Source organism: Pleurodeles waltl, chromosome 4_1, assembly GCF_031143425.1.
Source record: "Pleurodeles waltl isolate 20211129_DDA chromosome 4_1, aPleWal1.hap1.20221129, whole genome shotgun sequence".
Lineage (NCBI taxonomy): Eukaryota > Metazoa > Chordata > Amphibia > Caudata > Salamandridae > Pleurodeles > Pleurodeles waltl.
Window position 1 is genome coordinate 117,650,465 of NC_090442.1, and position 21,559 is coordinate 117,672,023.

The 21,559-nt window shown below is 45.4% G+C and overlaps 1 pseudogene; it reads left to right on the forward strand.

Annotated features, from left to right (window-relative positions):
* Window positions 1-8,320: 8,320 nt before the first annotated feature.
* Window positions 8,321-21,559, forward strand: part of LOC138287094 (olfactory receptor 8D1-like) — a 33,687-nt pseudogene continuing 20,448 nt past the window's right edge.

The window sequence follows — 21,559 nt, forward strand, 5'->3', positions numbered from 1 at the left end:
TGTTGCCGCCACCACAAGGGAGCTCCCATCAGAGGACCCTCGCCCTCCGTCCCACTGGTGAAGTCTGAGTCTGTAGTGTGACCTTCCATGGCCATGTGGGATGCAGCTCCCTCGTGCTCCGGTGCCACTGCTCCTCCACCTGATGATGCTAATGCACACAAGAACAGGTAGACCACAAAAAGGGGGGGACAACAGAAGAAAGACATGTTGAGTGCATGAATTACCGCTATCGTTGGCGGACACGACAGACACAGAAGCCCCCTGCACTACGCCGCGCTCTTGGGCTCTTGGGCTCCACTGTTCAATTCCTGGGAAATGGCCTACTAGGCTATGGACGACATCTGCACACATGGATGACACAGGGACATTTCTAGGTGTACTTGGCATTCTACAGAGGTGGGGTGGGGTGCCACATGGCCTGCCTTACGGAGGGACCTTGCCTACGGAACTCGCCCTGGCCTAGGGAAACCCACAGCCCACCTCCCCCACCCAGGCATCTCCACTGCACGCAAAATCAGCAGGATGAGAGTGTACTCACCCCCTTGTGGCTGCTGTGATGCCCTCAAGCGCCCATCCAACTCCGGGTACGCCACAGCCAGGATCCTGAACATCAGGGGGGTCATGGTGCGACGGGCACCCCTCCCACGTTGGGAGGCCATCCCCAGCTGAGCCTCCGCCGTCTTCTTGCTCCAGCGGCGAATGTCCTCCCATCTTTTCCGGCAGTGGGTGCTCCGTCTGTGGTAGACCCCCAGGGTCCGGACGTCCTTGCCAATGGCACGCCAAATATCTTTTTTTCTGGTGGGCACTGACCTACATGAATTGTACAGGGGGAAGAGAAACATTACCAACTGCACCGTCACAGTCATTGGCCTCCATCCCTACCCTTGCCATGTGACACATGCACTCACCGTTGTTTCATGCACGCCGCAATCTACCCCCCCTTCTTACATCCACCCCACTCCACACAGGCATAGCCCATACAGCATGCTCCCAGTGTACTTACCTGTTTGTCTGGAGGACCGTAGAGTAGCATGTACTGGGGGAGGACCCCGTCCATGAGTTTCTCCAACTCCTCCGATGTGAAGGCAGGGGCCCTTTCCCCAGACGCACAAGCCATTGTCTCTTCCAGACCGAGGTCACAGCAGCACTTGCAGTGTAGGTCCTCTCCTGTCGAAGATCAGGTATCAAGTGATTGAACAGATAGAAAATGGCGGTCACGTCCGCGGCGGTGCGTACCGTCACCGCCGGCTTACATCGTCATTGGCTCCTGGGACCAAAAGGGTCCAATGTTAACCAATGCAGCATTGCGCTGCGGTCTTCGACTGCCTACCGCAACGGTGTACAACGCCAGCGCAGTTACCTCACATCCCATTGTCCCAATTTATAGGTCAGACAGCCGCCATTTCAGGGGCCCACATGGCTTCATTTTTATCTGCGTCACACATACCTAGGCCTAGACTCAACACACATACAGGCCACTTTTTGGATTATGATTCGTGTTCTGTGTAAGCTGTGGGTACGTAACTCTGAGTTGGTTGACTCTGTGCTCGCTGTTGTCCTTCATAGGCACCGTCCGCTGGGACATGTGAGGAGATGTGCATCCTCCGGTGTACCGACCGTTGGTGGACCTGTCGACAATGGAGGAAAGACATGTGATCATCACCCTCAGGCTTGACCGTGCCACAATCCAGGAACTGTGTACCCAGCTGGAGCCAGACCTGATGTCAGCTATCCGCCATCCCACAGGAATACCCCCTCAAGTGCAGGTGCTGTCAGTACTCCATTTCCTTGCAAGTGGGTCATTTCAAACAACAGTGGCCATAGCATCAGGGATGTCCCAGCCTATGTTTTCCAACGTGTTGTCCAGAGTGTTGTCTGCCCTGCTGAAACACATGCAGAGCTACATCGTTTTCCCTCAGGTGGAGGATTTGCCTACAGTGAAAGGTGATTTCTATGCCCTGGGAAATATCCCCAACATCATATGTGCCATTGATGGGACCCATGTGGCTTTGGTCCCCCCCCGCAGGAGTTAACAGGTGTACAGAAACCGGAAGAGTTACCATTCCATGAATGTACAGATGGTATGTTTGGCAGACCAGTATATCTCCCATGTGAATGCCAAGTTCCCTGGCTCAGTGCATGATGCCTCATCCTGCAGAATAGCAGCATCCCTTATGTGATGGGTCAACTCCAGAGGCACCGTGTGTGGCTATTAGGTAAGCACCTGGAAGCAAGACAGTGGGAATGGTTGTCTGCGTCTGGGGATATCCCTACAGGTTAGTATGTGTCTAACAGTTGTCCCTTGCTATTTGCAGGTGACTCTGGTTACCCCAACCTGTCATGGCTACTGACCCCAGTGAGGAATCCCAGGACAAGGCCAGAGGAACGCTACAATGAGGCACATGGGCGAACACAGGGATAATTGAGCAGACCTTCGGCCTCCTGAAGGCCAGGTTCAGGTGCCTCCATATGACAGGTGGATCCCTAATCTACTCACCAAAGAAGGTGTGCCAGATCATCGTGGCCTGCTGTATGCTTCACAACTTAGCTTTGCGACAACAGGTGCCTTTTCTGCAGGAGGATTGTCCAGATGTCGGTGTTGTTGCAGCTGTGGAGACTGTGGACAGTGAAGACGAGGAAGCAGAAGAAGAAGACATGGACAACAGGGACTCAGTGATCCAGGAATATTTCCAGTGAGACACAGGTAAGAATACAAACCTGCCTACTACATGTAATTTAACACTACTACCTCTCTACTGTCTGTCGTTATCACCCAGTGAGTTGTCACTTTCCCTTACGATTTCATAGATGTGTGTCCCACAGTGTGACTTCTGCTTTGATTCATCATGTACTACAGCTGTGTGAGATAGGTATGTTCACATTACAAATGAAAGAGTTTTTTGCCACAGTAATTGCTAATACACTATTCCGAAATCACAGACTGACTCCAGATTGTTTTGTGCTATAAGGGTGTTTATTTTAGTGCTCAATATTGGAGGGGGTAGCAAAATGGTGAGGGGTGATGGTGGAGGAATGTCCATGGCAGAGTCCAGTCTATTAGTCTCACAGGTGCATTGCCCAAATGGGCATAAGAAGTGGAGCTGGGGCATTTTAAGGATGGACAGGGTGACAAAGTGGGACAGAAGGATGACATTCAGGATGGTCTCATTTCTTGGCTGGGTCTTGGCATCGTTCTCTGTCTTTGTCCTGGATCTCAGGGACCATTTGCGAGGTGGTTCTCCCGCTGCAGGGGGTGGGGTGCTGGTGTGGTGGTCCTGTGGCGGTGCCTCCTGTCCACTAGTGCCGGCGGAGGTGGTGGGTAGTTCATCGTCCAGGTTAGTGTCACAGGCCCCTTGTAGTGCCACAATGTCCCTTTGGGTGTTGAGTACTCCCCTACGATGGTGCAGAGGGTGGAATTGATGGCTCTGAGTTCCTCCCTGAAGCCCAAATACTGTTCCTCCTGCAGGCGCTGGGTCTCCTGAAACTTGGCCAGTACCGTTGCCATCGTCTCCTGGGAGTGGTGGTAGGCTCCCATGATGTTGGAGAGGGCCTTGTGGAGAGTGGGTTCCCTTGGCCTGTCCTCCCCCTATCGCACAGCAGCCCTCCCAGTTCCCCTGTGTTCCTGGGCCTCCGTCCCCTGGACCGTGTGCCCACTGCCACTGCCCACAGGTCCCTGTTGTTGTTGGGGTGGTGGGTTAGCCTGGGTTCCCTGTAGTGGTGGACACACTGCTGGTTGAGGTGTCCTGGGGACGGAGTTATGGGCCCGCTGGGTGGGTGCTGTGCTGGTGTTTCCAGAGGGGGGAAGCTCTGTAGTGGCCTGTGACTGTCTGATGGAAACCGACTGTCCAGAGGTCGGCAATGGGCCGGGCTGGTCACCTATATCCAGTTGGACAGAGGTGCTGTCATCACTGTGAGCCTCTTCTGTTGGTGGTGTGGACATGTGTGGACCCTCCTATCCTGTGACGTTGGGTAGGGGTCCTGCAGGGGTATAAAAGGATGTTTATTACATTTGTGTGTGGCATGGTGTGCAATGGGTGGGCGACCGTGTACCCCAGTGCTTGCATTCCTGTGTGGGACCTTGTGTGATGATGTTTTAGGGGGGTGTATGGGTATGTGCAGTAGACATGCTTTAGTGATGTGTGTCCATGCTTTGTTGTTGCATGCAGGGCTTGGTGTTGGGATAGGTGGTTTGTGATGTTGGGACATTTGTGAGGAGTTGGGGTGTTGGGGGTGAGGGTGGGGGTATGTGATGGCATGCAGGTAGGGGGGCAGATGTAATAGATAAGATTTGACTTACCAGAGTCCATTCCTCCACGTACTCCTGCGAGGCCCTCAGGATGCAGAATTGCCAAGACCTGCTCCTCTCATGTTGTTAGTTTTGGGGAGGAGGTGGGGGTCCGCTGCTAGTCCGCTGAACCGCAAAGTGGTGTCTTGAGACCACAGAATGCACCTTCCCCCGTAGGTCGTTCCACCTCTTCCTGATGTCATCCCTATTTCTTGGGTGTTGCCCCACTGCGTTGACCCTGTCCACTATTCTTCGCCATAGCTCCATCTTCCTTGCAATGGAGGTGTGCTGTACCTGGGCTCCGAATAGCTGTGGCTCTACCCGGACGATTTCCTCCACCATGACCCTGAGCTCCTCCTCTGAGAACCTGGGGTGTCTTTGCCGTGCCATGGGGTGGTGTGGGTGATGTGTGGGGTGGTGTGTGGGGTGATAAGTGTGCTGATATGTAGTGGTGTGTTGTGTGAGGTGTGTGGAAGTTATGTGGGTGATGGTGTTGTGTACCTGTGGATGCTAGTATTGTTGATGGTGGTGTCTCTCTCTGGCCTTCTCTCTGTAATTGTGGTCGTAGGGGTTTGTGGGTGATGTGGGTGTGTGTTTTATATTGTATTGGGTGTGTGGGAGTGGTGTGTCCAATGTGGTGGTGTTTTGGCGATGTGTGTGTATTTTGAGTGCGGCGGTGTGTACCGCCAATGGAATACCGCGGTTGAAAGACCGCCACGTGGATTCGTGGGTCGTGATAGTGTGGGCGTATTTCTGTTGGCGTGACGGTGTATCTTTTGTTTTCGCCAGTTTATCACTGACCTTTGGTGTGGCAGACTTATGTGGGTGTCTGAATATTGGCGGATTCCGTGCTGTGGGTCTTAATAGCTGTGGCGGAATTCCGCATCCGCAGCGGTGTGTTGGCGGTCTTCTGGTTGGCGGTAAGCGGCTTTCACCGCCAATGTTGTAATGACCGCCTATGTCTTTAAGAATGTAGGCCCAGATTTATGGAGGGCTTGCACCATTCCAGCGCCACATTAGCATCATTTTTTATGGTAATGTGTTGTTGGAAGGGCAAAAACGCTGCACCCTACTAACAAAGTGGGGCAATGCTTGCATTGCATCACTTTGCAACCCCTTGTGCCACATTATGCCTGCACCAGGCATAATGTATGCAAGGGGGGCGGTCCGACACTAGGGGGACCGTAAAAATGGTGCAAAGGAATTTATAAGATTCCTTTGCACCATATTTGTTGGAACTTTTTGACACCAGCTAAGCGCAGGCTTTTAAAAGAGGCTCTCATTGTGGTCAATGGGCCTCTGGGTGCTTTGTAGGATTAGTGTCACCATTTTTTATTTTTGGCAGTAGTCCTGCAAAAGTGCCAGAGTAGCGTAAAAAATGTTGAGGCTAGTGCCCCTGACTACCGCAGTGGTGCATCATATATTAATAACGGTGCACACATGGTGGCGTTAGGGGGGTTGCTAAGGGGCGCAAGAAAAATGGTTTAGGGGCTGTTATTGTGATGATGAAACTCCTGTTTAGGTTTTCCCACATTATACAGGTCACTGTGAAATATAGGATTTTACTTGTGTATTTTGTGCAATAAATGGACAGCATTCGATCAATAAAGACTGATATTGAAAACTTCTACAGCAGGAGGCAGAATTAATTAATATCTCTAGCTTTTAACAGACTTACCTAAAGGGATCACACAGGTTTTCGTTTGTGGTCTTTCATGAAAATATTGATTTAAAAGTTCATAATCGCATAAATATGTGAATAGTTTCTGCCACTAGACGATAAAGAACCAGGAAGTTAAATTATCTTGCAAAAAAACACAATTTAGCTTATTGTGAAGAGAGAGGCCATTCGTATGACACCATCGAATGAGAGGCCGTCCATTTAAGTACAACTGCAGACCTGTTGTGTTAGACCTGGCATCCTTAGCGTGATCTCCCATGTCTTTTTTACCACTGCGTCCCCAGTTTTGACTTTGTGCTGGACTCTGTTTTTTCTGTTTTTTGTACTCTGGGCACTTTACCACTGCTGCCAAGTGCTAAAGTACAAGTGCTCCTGTGTTCATTCTATGTGTAATTGGCTTATCCCTGACTGGCATATTTGATTTACTAGTAAGTCCCTAGTAAAGTGTACTAGAGGTGCCCAGGGCCTGTAAATCAAAAGCTACTAGTGGGTCTGCAGCACTGGTTGTGCCTCCCACATGAGTAGTCCTGTAAAAATGGCTCAGACCTGCCACTACAGTACCTGTGTGTGTGCAGTCTTCACTGCCAATTGGACTTGGCAAGTGTACCCACTTGCCAGGCTTAAATCTTCCCTTTTTCTACATGTAAGGCACCCCTAAGGAAGCCCCTAGGTAGCCCCATGGGCAGGGTGCAGTGAATGTTAAAGGTGGGACATGTTCTGGTGTGTTTTACATCTCCTAACAGTGAAATGCTGCTAAACTCAGGTTTCACTGTTGCAAGGCCTATCTCTCTCATAGGTTAACATAGGGGCTGCCCTTAAATAATATGTGAGTGCAGATTCCCTTTGGGGGCAGATAGAAATTTGAAGTTTGGTGTCTCTGAACTCACAATTAAAAAAGATATATTTTGGTAAAGTTGGTTGTTAAATTGTCAGTTTGAAAATGCCACTTTTTTAAAGTGAGTAATTTTCTTGCTTAACCCATTCTGTGACTCTGCCTGCTTGTGGATTCTCTGTCTGGGTCAGACTGACAGTTGGGCTGGTGTGAATTCCCTTTAGATAGTAAAACAAAGGGAGCTGAGGGGTAGCCTGCAGGTTCTGATGGGCCATCTGAGCTAGAGTGGAGGGAGGAGTGGACACTTACACCTGAATGGGCTGTGCCTGCCCTCACACAATGCAGCATTCAACCCCCTGGTGTGAGCCTGGAGCTTGGGCTGGGCACGGCAGGATCTTGTGAACAACAGAAGCTTTCATCTGAAGTAGGTCTACTCCAAAAACAGAAAGGGGTATAAGAAGAGCACCCAAAATCCCCGGAAAATCAGAGGAACCTCTGCAAAGGAGAAGAGCTAAAGAGCTGAGGAGAAATGCTGCCCCTTCCTGTGACTGTGTTTTGCTGGGCTATCCTGCAGTTGCTGCTTCTACCTGTGAAAGGGGACAAAGACTGAACTTTTTTGTGGATTCCTGCTTGAGAAGAATCTCCAAGGGCTTGAGTTGAGCTTGCCTCCTATGGTCGCTTTGTGATCCACTCAGAATTACTTTATGAAAGATGTAAGTTTTATTGCAGCAGGAATTGTGATTTCCTAATTATATATCAAAACAAACATTCTAGATTTTTTTACATGTGGCCCTTAGTACTTTGTCAAACCTGGCAAGCTGCTTTGTGTGAACTGTAACACTAAATGAACTTCTAATAACTGAAATAGCTGACAAAGTAACTGCTTTGTTGGATTTCGTTCCCTCTCACTAAAGATGCTAATAAATAAGGGTGAATTCAACCTGAGTAATGTTCTTTTTTATTGTTGTAGCAGAATTTTAGCCGATGCTGATTAACAGGAGTAGTTTTTATTTCAACTGGATAGGCCAGTTGTCTAGCCTGTAAGTAAGCCGTTACAAAATATTACATATGTCTTTATGTCAAAAGGTAGGTCATTAAATTAACCTTTATTGTCAGGGTGATCAATTTTGTGGGTAGATTTACAAAATTAAGTAAAATATCAAACTTTTAGTAGATTTTAAGGAATGGAATTTGAGTATGCAAGGCTAATGAGAAAGTTGTTTTTTACATACGCATTTGACCAAATCTTAAAGGATATTGGATTTATCCATGATCCAGTGGGCCCAGAGGCATTCCTGAATTGCTCAATCAAATGTGTAATGTTTGCTTAAATTTAAATTTTGATTTATTTTGAAGCACTTCACATTAAATGTCCAGAATAAATGTGTATCTCTTACTGCATAGTGCTTAGGGTCAAACACATTTGAGAACTTCTAGCTGCTTCGCTCTTTGACTTTTTTTATCCAAAAGGCTATGATAATAATCACCTTTGTATTTTCAACAGATCTGAGGATCCAACACAATGAAAGAAAGAAACTGGACGTCGGTTAACAAATTTATACTCCTCGGTCTCACTGATGAAGCAGAGATGCAGATTCCACTCTTCATAGTGTTCCTTCTATTTTATATCATCACCCTTCTGGGCAATATTAGCATTGTGGCATTAGTCACAATATGTCCTCAACTTCACACCCCTATGTACTTTCTTCTGGGTAATTTAGCTTTTGTAGATTTTTTTATTCTTCAGTTATCACACCCAAGATGTTGGTCAATTTCCTCTCAGAGGCAAAGGCTATCTCTCTACAAGGTTGTATGACACAGCTGTTTTTTTTTCTTTTTTACGGGTAGTACAGATGTCTTCCTCCTAGCAACTATGGCCTATGACCGCTATGTGGCAATTTGTAATCCTTTGCTTTATGCTGCCATTATGACCAAAGACACATGCCTTTCAGGTGGGGCATATTTAATTGCGTTCATGAATGCTGTGCTTCACACAAGCTGTATGTTCAGGTTGTCTTTTTGTGGACCAAATAGGATCACCCATTTCTACTGTGATGTCCCTCCTCTTCTTAAACTATCCTGCTCTGACACATCACTCAACGAGGCAGTGCTGGTTTCTGTGGTTGGCTTCTTCTTGGTTTCTTGTTTTATAATTATCTTCATTTCCTACACTTACATAGTTTCAGCAATCTTGGCGATTCGTTCATCTAAAGGGAGAAGTAGGGCATTTTCCACATGCTCATCCCACTTTTTCTCTGTTGTCTTGTTCTATGGGACTGTCTTCTTCATGTATCTGAGACCAAGTTCTAGTAACGCCATGAACCATGACAGAGTGGCTTCAGTGTTCTACACAGTAGTGATACCCATGTTAAATCCCCTAATATATACCCTTAGAAATCAGGAGGTGATAGGGGCACTAAAAAACACCATATTGAGAAAGTGTGCATGAAATAAATGCCCCAATGTGTACCCATCCTTTGCATTCCCACCACATTCCTTTTAATAATGAAGTGACAATATGTAGGGATGGTCCCGATGGTGCACAAGAGATTGACTGTTATGCACATATCTGTATATGTTAGTAAATCTGTGTACATAAAACATGAAGATTATACAAATAACTGTGAATGTATCAATATCCAGAATGGTTTCACAACTGTTCTTATACTGTACTGCAACAGTACAAAGTATATTCCTATAGTATAATATGATACATAATATACATACATTTTGTGAGATACAAATTTGTCTTCCGGATATACACATAGATGATGGTTTGCTTATAGAAAACAACATTTTTAGTTGTTAAATGCTTTTAAGAACATGTTGTGGAGAGCTTATGGCAGATCCATTTTGGAATGACATAAATGTTATGCTCAATATTCTATTTTTGCATTTGTGCATCAAGAAGTAGAGATGATCTCACATAGAAAATGTGATACCTGGTAAACACAAATTTAATATCAGACCTATGTCACATTGGTATCAGATGTAGATTGAATTACAGTAAATAATGGAATTCAATATTGACCTTCCGGATTTATTCCTGCAATATATGCATTTGTGCAAATCATTAGATCTAATTGGGAAAGCATATCATAGGCAATATGATTCACTTAAGGAATTGTTCTTTTATATAGCTCACAAAATTCAATGAATTAATTTCCACTGACAGAGTTTCTTGCACTGTGAGAATAATCTTCTTTATGTAGAGGATAGAGCTGTACAACATAATGTAACCCAATATCATGTGTACATATGTACTTTCTGGTATTTTGCCAATTGTTCTCTCTGTTACCAGTGGTCATAATGCATTGGTTGCCAAGGGCAAGTTTTCAAACATAAGGCCGAAAATAGCTACTAATAATGAGAATTATTTCTGTACTCTTTTTCTCCCTACTCTGTGTTACTGGGAAACACTAATTAGTGCAAAATCTAAAACTGATTTTGGAGCCAGAAATCTGTAAATGATGCTTACCTAGAAACAACAGTTGGTGTAGTTTCCAAGGTATTTGATGTAATGAAAAACCACCTCTCGTTGTAGTTGTATGACCATTTTGAGCCCAAACAGCAGCAGGCTGAGATCTAGATAAAGAAAGCCCAAGGTGAGGGCAGCCTGTGCTCCAGTTTGGCCTCAGGCCCCACCTGAGGTTGAGCACTTTCCTTCACCACGACCATTGGAATCTGCCTCCAAAAGGAGAAAAAGAGCAGTGCATAGACTTCCATTGACTTATAGTCATACTTCGTGTTCGAAGGAGGGCCCAACTGACTCTTGGGCGATACAGGAATACTATAATTGGGGACATATTGTTTAGCAAATTGAAATTGTGTTTTGCAAGTAGTCTTATTGTCCTATTTGAACTATTAGTGGTTCTAGCAAGGTTATCTGTCCCTTGCACGTCTAATGGGGAGCTTCTCATGGGGCAGAGGTGTGACTTATCAGCCTGTCCGGTTCCCCCTGTCCAGAATATGACTCAACCCATATTTCCCCTGCTCCATCCTTAACTTTCTGGCGTTAGGCACAGCTCCACCCCCAGCAAACCTTTGCCTGTTAGACAAGGTTTTCAAGAGCACACAATCTGTGCATATGGTGATTTGGGTGCTAGTACCCTTGTTCAATTGGCTCAACAAGGACTTGTCCCCTTCCATCACCACTGAATCTCCATCTACCTTCAGAAGCCTGTCTTTAAGTAGCTGTGTTGGTCAATGTTTAAATGCTGCCCTCAGGGCTTTCAGAATCCACAGATCAACTTAAAAACAAAGTTTATCACTGACTTCCTGTTATCCTGACTTCACTCCAGCAGGATATGCAAACATGTTAGATTGTGCAGTGAGTAGCCTCGGTAGGCCCTTTGGCTAAGGCATACAAGGGGGACTGTATTGTAAAAACCTGTAAGCAGCCCTCCCTTTTTAGGAGCCTACTTCATTACGCCACCATCATACCCATTGACACAGAACATATCAGGCTTTTATCACTAAGTTAGTTTTATAGTCACTTGCAGTCCATCTCACACCAGCAGCACTTTAGAGCACCATTACAACATGCCAATCAGTTACAGAATTCTATTGCAATTCCAATGCAGAACAATTTGCAGGTCTTGGCTGATATGAACCCGGAGTACTGCTTGGGTAATCTAGAAAGGAAACTTCTCCCACCAATGACTGTGGTGCCCCCAAATGCAATTTTAAGCCCAAGTAATGGTTTGTCCACTGAACATCACTGTAAGGGGAGCACTCATCATGAGTCCATAGACATTATCATATGGGATATTTCCAGTCTTGCTACCAAAATAATGGACAAGGATTGGATTCACTTTATGAAAACATTTGAAATATTTTGCTGCAAAACTTGGACCTTATTAACAACCCACTTAGATAGTTATTGAAGCTACATAGCACATGCAAGTCCATCCCCACTGGCTGTGCAAGGGTGGGGTCTTCTAACTCTATTTAAAATCTCCTCCATGAATTTTAGGATTGTGACTAATCCTTCTCAAGATTTCTAGGATACAAATTGTCTGGATCTAATGCTCCAGAAATTATGGCCCATATTTATACTTTTTGACGCTAAACTGCGCTAACGCAGTTTAGCGTCAAAAAGTTTTGCGCCGGCTAACGCCATTCTGAAGCGCCATGCGGGCGCCGTATTTATTGAATGGCGTTAGCCGGCGCAAGCAGACCGGCGCTGCCTGGTGTGCGCGAGAAAAACCACGTACACCAGGCAGCGCCGGCGTAGGGGGAAAATGGCGCATGGGCGTCTTAAAATGGGGCAAGTCAGGTTACGTCGAAAAAATCGTCGTAACCCGACTTGCGCCATTTATTTTCGACGCCCATCCCCCATCAACATGACTCCTATCATTGTAAAGATAGGAGTCATGCCCCCTTGCCCAATGGCCATGCCCAGGGGACTTCTGTCCCCTGGGCATGGTCATTGGGCATAGTGGCATGTAGGGGGGCACAAATCAGGCCCCCCTATGCCAAAAAAAATTATTAAAAAAAAATAAAAAAATACTTACCTGAATGTCCCTGGGGTGGGTCCCTCCAGCCTTGGGTGTCCTCCTGGGGTGGGCAAGGGTGGCAGGGGGGGTCCCTGGGGGCAGGGGAGGGCACTCTGGGCTCATTTTGAGCCCACTTGTCCCTTAACGCCATGCCTGACCCAGGCGTTAAAAAGCGGCGCAAATGCGCCGTTTTTAGCCACGCCCACTCCCGGGCGTCTCTTTTGCCCGGGAGTATAAATACCACGTAAAGGCCTGGGAGTCATTTTTTAGACGGGAACGCCTCCCTTGCATATCATTAACGCAAGGAAGGGGTTCACGCTAAAAAATGACGCACATTCCGGGAACTTTGGCGCTATTCGCCTCTAACGCCATAGTATAAATATGGCGTTAGTTGGCGTTAGTTTAGCGTCGAATTTGCGTCGAAAAAAACGACGCAAATTCGGCGCAAACGGAGTATAAATACGGCCCTATATGTTTTTCCTGTATAACTTTTGTAACAAGGTTTCCAAGAGCCCTAAAAATGGGAATTTAGTCTATTTCATTTCTGCTCACCAGTTCCTCAGCAATCGGTATATCAAGCTTGGCCTGCAAATTTTCACTGTTTTGCAGGGACAATATTGAACAATATTGCATCTGCCCAACCCTCAGTCATGTAAATTTAGTTGGTTGCAAATCACATCCTAAGATGGATACAAGGTGGGCTGTGCTTTACAAACTTGTACAGGATTTCAATGTATGCTGTTTTCAGGAAATAGTAGGGCTTTCAATCATAAAACCTGCTTCATTTCATTTAGTAGATGGAGTTGGGGGAACAAAATTGACTGTGTTTTTTTTCCAGAATGATTAATGCATGGGTCTAGGAGGGGGGCAACATAAATTGTGCTGCTAGTGATTATAACCCTAGCACTTTGAGGTTAGCCATCCAGGTAAATTTAGGAGTAGCCAAGACAATAGCCCATTTGATGTTCATATTAAGGATAAGGGTTTGAAACTGTAATAGAAGGGGGAAGATATCCCACTGCAGCCTGTGTGTGCATATTTACACTTCCCTTTCGACCTGGCAAGGTAAACCTTTTGCCACGCCTAAACCTTCCTTTTTCGTACATGTAAGTCACGCCCAGAGTAGACCCTACACAGCCCAGGGGGCAGGGTGCAGTATATTTTAAAAGATGGAAACTTACTTTAAACTTTTATATGCCGTGATACTGAAAAACAAATACATTTGTTTTTCACTACTGCAAGGCCTACCTCACTCATGGGATAACGTTGGGCTACCTTATTATATTTAATCAGTGCTAACGTTCAGTTGGGAGGAGGTAAAAAGTATGGTTTCTAAAGAAATTTAATTTAAAAGTCTCTTTAATAGTAAAGTTGGATTTTAAAACACAGTTCTAAAAACACCACTTTTGGAAAGTAGACATGGTCTTGTTCTAGCCATTTGGTACCTACAGCCTGTATCCTGGCTCACATGAGTAGAAATAGCTAGTAGTTGGTCTTTATGTATTGCTTTCAAAATAGAGAAACAACAAGGGATAGGCGCTATCGTGGTAGAGTATTTCTGTAATGATGGGGGAGAAGCTGTCACCTTCCACCCTTTCACATCACCAAGGGCCTGCCTTAGCACATGTTCAAAGGGCTTCCCACTATTCTTTTGTCCCCTCAGGCAAGCGAGGGTGAGGGCAAGGAGTCAGGACATTCCAAACACCTCAGGGAGTGGAAGCCATCAGGACCTTGCCCTGCTGCAAAGCTGGAATCAAGAATAAGTACTGGATCCTCAGACATAACTCTTCAGTATACCTCTGGACCTGTAGAAGACTCAGATGGACTGTGCTGCAAGAAGGACTGCTACTCTGGTGCTCTGCTTCTCTGCTACTCTGCTGCTCTGCTGCCTGAGGGAAAAGTACAGGACATTCATCTTGAACTAAAGACCACCAGAGTGGTGCCAAGGGCTATTTGGCTGGCCTCCTCATCAGAGCACCAGGGACAGACATGGCTCCAACCATCTTGAACCCAGCACCTGGGATCTGCTTGTTGTGAGTCTTGCCACCACAGTTCTGGGCCTTTGTACGTAGACCTGAAGGTGCTCTACTAGCTCATCTGTGGTCTTTTGGCCAGGAATGATGCATCTCCTCACAACTCCACATCAGAACCACCACTGCACAGCACATCTTCAATGCAAGACCTCATATCACAGCCCGCATCCTTTAAGACAATGCAAGACCTCGCATTGCAAACATTGTCAGTGGGTCCATCAGACCCGATACTGTGTTATGCATCCTGAATGCCTGATCTGGCATTGCAGGCAGAAGGCTCTTTGGAGCCACTGCTGCTGCACAACACATCCTCAATATGGGATCTCGAATGCTCCGCAACCAGGATTGAAGGTATTTTGTTCTGTTTGACCTACCTGGGTCCGTGTATCCATCGCAGTAGACTAGAATATGTGACTTTATCCGGGTTTGACTTCACCAGATAACCATGTTGGTGCTTTGTGCTTTTAGGCACTATTTTTCGTCATATTGGTGTCAAATAGTGTATTCAATTTTACTTTAATGTTCTAAATTTGTGTGGGATGTTTCTTGTGTTATGATCACACTTTATTACCTATGCAATTCTGCAAATATATTCTACACATTGCCTCTAAGGTAAGGCTGGCTGCTTTCCTGCAAACCTATTAAGAGGTTAACCACAGGTTAATTAGGGGTTGCTTGTGACTTTACCCTGACAGGAATTCTGGTTGCTGATTGATTTCATACCCAACCAGTAACCCAATTTCCTACAAGGTTCAAACTGCTTAGTTCTTGGCATACCACTATAATTACATCAATCTTCAAACAAGGAAATAGACAGGATTCACTCTGTGATATAATTGTATCACTACTGGATAATGCAGCACAGATTGGCGGTTAAGTAGTTCTCAAAAGAATCCGGTCTTGGTGTGCCAAGAGGAACATATTTCTGAGGTCCAGTTTGGGTTCAGAGCTGAGCACGGCACAAGAGAACAGAGCCTTTATCTTTATACGTAGTGCTAACTAGGCACCGGGGATTTTTGTTGTTGTTGTTGTTTTACAGATGGGGAGCGACCCCTTAGGCAAGGGTCGCTCCCCTGGAGGGGCAAACTGTATTTAGGCCATTTCTGCCCCCTTTGGGGGCAGATTGGCCGATTTTAGGTCAATCTGCCCCCAAGGGGGGCAGAAACCACTAGGCACCAGGGATCTTTTTTTTTGCGGCAATGTCATGCAAGCGGGGCGACCCCGTAGGCAAGGGTCGCTCCCCGAGCGGGGGTGGCAAATTTATTTTAGGCTGTTTCTGCCCCCTCAGGGTCAGATCGGCCTATTGTTATTAGGCCGATCTGCACAAACCTCTATACGCCAGGGCAATTTTGTTTTGTGTTTTTTTTTGTTTGTTTGTTTTTTTAGAGATGGGAAGCGACCCATTAGGCAAGGGTCGTTCCTCTGGGGGGCAAATTGTATTTAGACCATTTCTGTCCCCCTTGGGGGCAGATCGGCGGGTTTTAGGTTAATCTGCCCCCAAGGGGGGGCAGAAATAACTAAACACCGGGGATTTTTTTTATGCGCCAATGTCACGCAAGGGGAGCGACCCCGTAGTCAAGGGTCGCTCCCCAGGGGGGGGGGGTTGCTGGGGGAAACTTATTTAAGGCCATTTCTGCCCCCCCTGGGGCCGGCTGAGCTAGAGGCCAAAATCCACAGGTAGGCACTTTGCAAGAAACACCTCTGTTTTCTGTGAAATAATTTGATGTGTCCACGTTGTGTTTTGGGCCATTTCCTTTCGTGGGCGCTAGGCCTACCCACACAAGTGAGGTACCATTTTTATCTTGAGACTTGGGGTAATGCTGGGTGGAAGGAAATTTGTGGCTCCATTCAGATTCAGAACTTTCTGTCACCGAAATGATGGGAAAAAGTGTTTTTTTGGCCGAATGTTGAGGTTTGCAAGGGATTCTGGGTAACAGAACCTGGTCAGAGACCCACATGTCACCCCATCTTGAATTCCCCTAGGTGTCTAGTTTTCAAAAATGTGCTGGTTTGCTATGTTTTCCCAGGTGCCGGCTGAGCTTGAGGCCAAAATCCACAGGTAGGCACTTTGTAAAAAACACCTCTGTTTTCTGTGAAAAAATGTGATGTGTTCACGTTGTGTTTTGGGCCATTTCCTTTCATGGGCGCTAGGCCTACCCACACCAGTGAGGTACCATTTTTATCGGGAGGGGAACGCTGGGTGGAAGGAAATTTGTGGCTCCTCTCAGATTCCAGAACTTTCTGTCACCGAAATGAGAGGAAAAGGTGTTTATTTGGTCAAATTTTGAGGTTTACAAACCATTTAAGTAACAGAACCTGGTCAGAGCCCCACAAGTCACCCCATCTTGGATTCCCTTAGGTGTCTTGTTTTCAAAAATGCGCTGGTTTGCTAGGTTTCCCCAGGTGCTGGCTGAGCTAGAGGCCAAAATCCACAGGTAGGGAATTTGCAAAAAACACCTCTGTTTTCTGTGAAAAAATGTGATGTGTCCACTTTGTGTTTTGAGCCATTTCCTTTCGTGGGCGCTAGGCGTACCCACACAAGTGAGGTACCATTTTTATCCGGAGGCTTGGGAGAACACAGAATAGCAAAACAAGTGTTATTGCCCCTTGTCTTTCTCTACATTTTTTCCTTCCAAATGTAAGGCAGTGTGTAAAAAATACGTCTATTTGAGAAATGCCACGTAATTCACATGCTAGTATGGGCACAATTTAGAGATGTGCAAATAACCACTGCTTCTCAACACCTTATCTTGTGGCCATTTTGGAAATACAAAGTTTTCTTGATACCTATTTTTCACTTTTTATATTTCAGCAAATTAATTGCTGTATACCTGGTATAGAATAAAAACCCATTGCAAGGTGCAGCTCATTAATTGGCTCTGGGTACCTAGAGATCTTGATGAACCTACAAGCCCTAAATAGCTCCGCAACCAGAAGAGTCCAGCTGACGTAAGGGTATATTGCTTTCAAACATTTGACATCGCAGGAAAAAGTTACAGAGTAAAACGTGGAGAAAAATGGCTGTTTTTTTCACCTCAATTTCAATATTATTTCATTTCAGCTGTTATTTTCTGAAGGAAACAATTGTAGGATGTACACAAATGACCCCTTGCTGAATTCAGAATTGTGTCTACTTTTCGGAACTGTTTAGCTTTCCAGGATCCAGCATTGTTTTCTCACCCATTTTGGTCACTAACTGGAAGGAGGCTGAAAGCTAAAAAAATAGTAAAAATGGGGTATGTCCCAGTAACATGTCAAAATTATATTGAAAAGTTAGGGTTTCCAATTCAAGTCTGCCTGTTTCTGAAAGCTGGGAAGATGGTGATCTTGCCACCACAAACCCTTTGTTGATACCATTGTCAGGGAAAAAACCACGAGCTGCCTTCTGCAGTCCTTTTTTCCCACTTTTTAGAAAAAAACAACATTTTCCCTGAATTTTGGCTAATTTCTTGGTCTCCTTCAGGGGAACCCACAAAGTCTGGGTATCTCTAGAATCCTTAGGGTGTTGGAAAAAAAGGACGCAAATTTGGCTTGGATAGCTTATGTGAGCAAAAAGTTATAAGGGCCTAAGCGCGAACTGCCCCAAATAGCCAAAAAAAGGCTCGGCACAGGAGGGGGGAAAAGCCCTGGCAGCAAAGGGGTTAAGATTTGTATTGTTATTTATAACATGGTTTTAAGAATATTTCTAAAACCAAATAAAGCAACTACTACTATAGCTGAGGAACTATAACATTAGGGAGTCTGGAAACCTTCTTGGTTCTCAAGACAAAACAGGTTCAGTGAATGTATCTGAAGAAAAGGTTGTCTTACCATCTAGTGCTCTGAGGAAATTTCAAATGCTATAGGTACCAAAATGAATGTGACCGAATGGCACCATACATTGTTATGGGCCACCCACCAACACCTCGGTATTGGTTCAGGCATAATTACGCTCAGGTCTTCAGTTTCACTGAATGGAAGAAGGGCATGCACAATCTAGAATGGAACGGACACAAAAGGGTCACCAGATACACACAGTAAGTTGGTAATGTTTGCTTGAGGGGACCACCAGCTCTCATTTGGGGGGAAATCTTTTTTTTTTACAACTCATTTTTGTTGTGTAAATAGTGCAAGGCTGGTGCCTCCCTGTTTAACCCCTTAGCTACTGAGACATCTCCCGCACCAGAGCTGAGCTTTTTCTGATATATGATGCACTTCATGACTTGGCCTTGTATAAGTACCCAGGCTCTGTGTCTTCCCATAGAGGAAACCAAGAAAATAGACAAAATATAGCAACATTTTGGACTTTTGAAAAAATGGGAAAAACGTGTTGTTCGAGAAAGCATTTTTTTTCTAAAGTGGTATCAAATGATTTGTGTTAAGATCACCATGGTCCCTACTTTATGAAATAGCAGAATTCAATCATTTTTTACGGATGATTTTGCATTTTTCCAGCTGCAGTTTATTTTTCATATTTGTTTGCACTTTCTACTTGCTTGCAGCTGGAAGTGGAAACAGATTTGGAACACACTGGTGAACCCGGAAACAGAAACATTTCTGAAAAGTAGATAACATTATTAAAGAAGCAATTGGTCATTTTGTAGATTGTTCATGATTTTCCATCTGTAGTGTTTTCCCCAAAAGCAAATGTGCAAGAATAATATACTGAAATGTCCACCATACCACTCTGGTAGCAGGGATATATAATGTTGTTGGTTACCCAAAACATGACATACCAAGAGTCAAAAACTGTGGTGCAGCTTTTAATGATCTTGCATTGTTTACCGACCAGCATTAACCCGTTTGCTGTTCGTTCTCCCCCCTCCAGTGCTGAGCCTTTTTTCGGCTATTTGGCGTAGTTTGAGCTGAGGCCTCCATAACTTTTCGCCCACATGAGCTATCCACGTGAAATGTGTGTCCTCCTTTTCAAACATCCTAGGAATTCTAAGGGTACCCAGGCCCATATTTATACTTTTTGACGCTAAACTGCGCTAACGCAGTTTAGCGTCAAAAAGTTTTGCGCCGTCTAACGCCATTCTGAAGCGCCATGCGGGCGCCGTATTTATGGAATGGCGTTAGACGGCGCAATCAGACCGGCGCTGCCTGGTTTGCGTGGGAAAAAACCACGTAGACCAGACAGCGCCGGCGTAGGGGGAAAATGGCGCATGGGCGTCTTAAAATGGGGCAAGTCAGGTTACGTAGAAAAAATCGTCTTAACCCGACTTGCGCCATTTTTTAACGACGCCCATCCCCCATCAACATGACTCCTATCATTGTAAAGATAGGAGTCATGCCCCCTTGCCCAATGGCCATGCCCAGGGGACTTCTGTCCCCTGGGCATGGTCATTGGGCATAGTGGCATGTAGGGGGGCACAAATCAGGCCCCCCTATGCCACAAAATATTATTAAAAAAAAAAAAAAAAAAACTTACCTGAACTTACCTGAATGTCCCTGGGGTGGGTCCCTCCAGCCTTGGGTGTCCTCCTGGGGTGGGCAAGGGTGGCAGGGGGGGTCCCTGGGGGCAGGGGAGGGCACTCTGGGCTCATTTTGAGCCCACTTGTCCCTTAACGCCATGCCTGACCCAGGCGTTAAAAAGCGGCGCAAATGCGCCGTTTTTAGCCACGCCCACTCCCGGGCGTCGCTTTTGCCCGGGAGTATAAATACCACGTAAAGGCCTGGGAGTCATTTTTTAGACGGGAACGCCTCCCTTGCATATCATTAACGCAAGGAAGGGGTTCACGCTAAAAAATGACGCACATTCCGGGAACTTTGGCGCTATTCGCCTCTAACGCCATAGTATAAATATGGCGTTAGTTGGCATTAGTTTTGCGCCGAAATTGCGTAAAAAAAAACGACGCAATTTCGGCGCAAACGGAGTATAAATATGGCCCCCAGTGTTTGTGGATTACATTGGAGAGGACCAAAAAAATTGCCAATATGTAGCTAAATAGCATGTTGTTTGGGGGAAATGTGAAAAAAGTGATGAAGAAGAAATATCTGTGTTTTTTTCACTGCAAATGGCATCAACAACAGGTTTGTAGTTCTAGAATTATCATCATCCCAACTTTCAGGAACAAGCAGACTTGGGGCTACATGTACGAAGCATTTTGAACGTAGCAAACGGCGAATCAGGCCGTTTGCGACGTGCAAAATGCAATTTGGGATGTACAGACCCATTTTTGCGATTCGGTAATCTGAGAGGGCAGCCATTCCCAGTGGGGTTGCAATTTGTGAACTACCTCATGAATATTCATGAGGCAGGTCATTTGCGACCCCCTTGCGAATCGCAAACAGTGTCATTGACACTGTTGTACATAAGGTTTTGCGACTCGCAAATTGCGAGTCGCAAAACCTGTATTTCGTACATGTGGCCCTTGATTCAGAAAACCACATTTTCAAACAGTTTTGTCATTTTACTGGGAGACAGCTCATTCTTCCTATTTTTTTGCATTCAACATCCTTCCAGTTTGTGGTGGAAATGGGTGTGAAACCCATCGTGGATCCCGGAAAGCTAAACATTTCAGAAAACTAGACAAAATTCTAAATTCGGAAAGGGATCATTTGTGTAGATCCTTGAAGGTTTTCCCTAAGAAAACAGGTGTTGAAGTAAAAAAAAATGATTTAAAATAAGTAGGAAACATTTGTAACTTCTTGTTATGATGACTGTTTCACAAATGTGATATACCATTACATCTGCTAGATCCATCTGGTTGTGGAGATATATAGAGTTTCTGGGTTTTCCAAGATCTCAGGTTACCGAGAGCCAGTGACTGTGCTGCAACTTGTAATGGTTTTTCAGTGTGTACCGGGTATAGAGCAATTGATATGGTAAAATAGTGAAAAAAAGGTATCAAGGAAACCTTCATATTTACGAAACAGGCATAAGACATGGAGTTTAGAAGCAGGGGATATTTGCACATTGCTGACCTTGTGGTTACCCATGCTAGCATGTGAATGAGAGAATTATTCTTAAAATTACTTATTTCTTACACATTGTCTTACATTGGGAAGGTGCACATGCAGAGAAATGCAATTGGTAATAGCATTTGTTCTACTATTCTGTGTTTCCCTTTATAAGTCACCCAATAAAAATGGTACCTCACTTGGGTGGATAGGCCCAGTGCCCACAACAGGCAACAGCCCAAAACGCAAAATGAAGATCAAATTTCTCGTTGCAAAACTGACCTGTTTTTGCTTGTGGTTAGCTCGTGGTGTTTTGGGCTCTGGCTCAGCTCAGCTAGGGAAAACCTA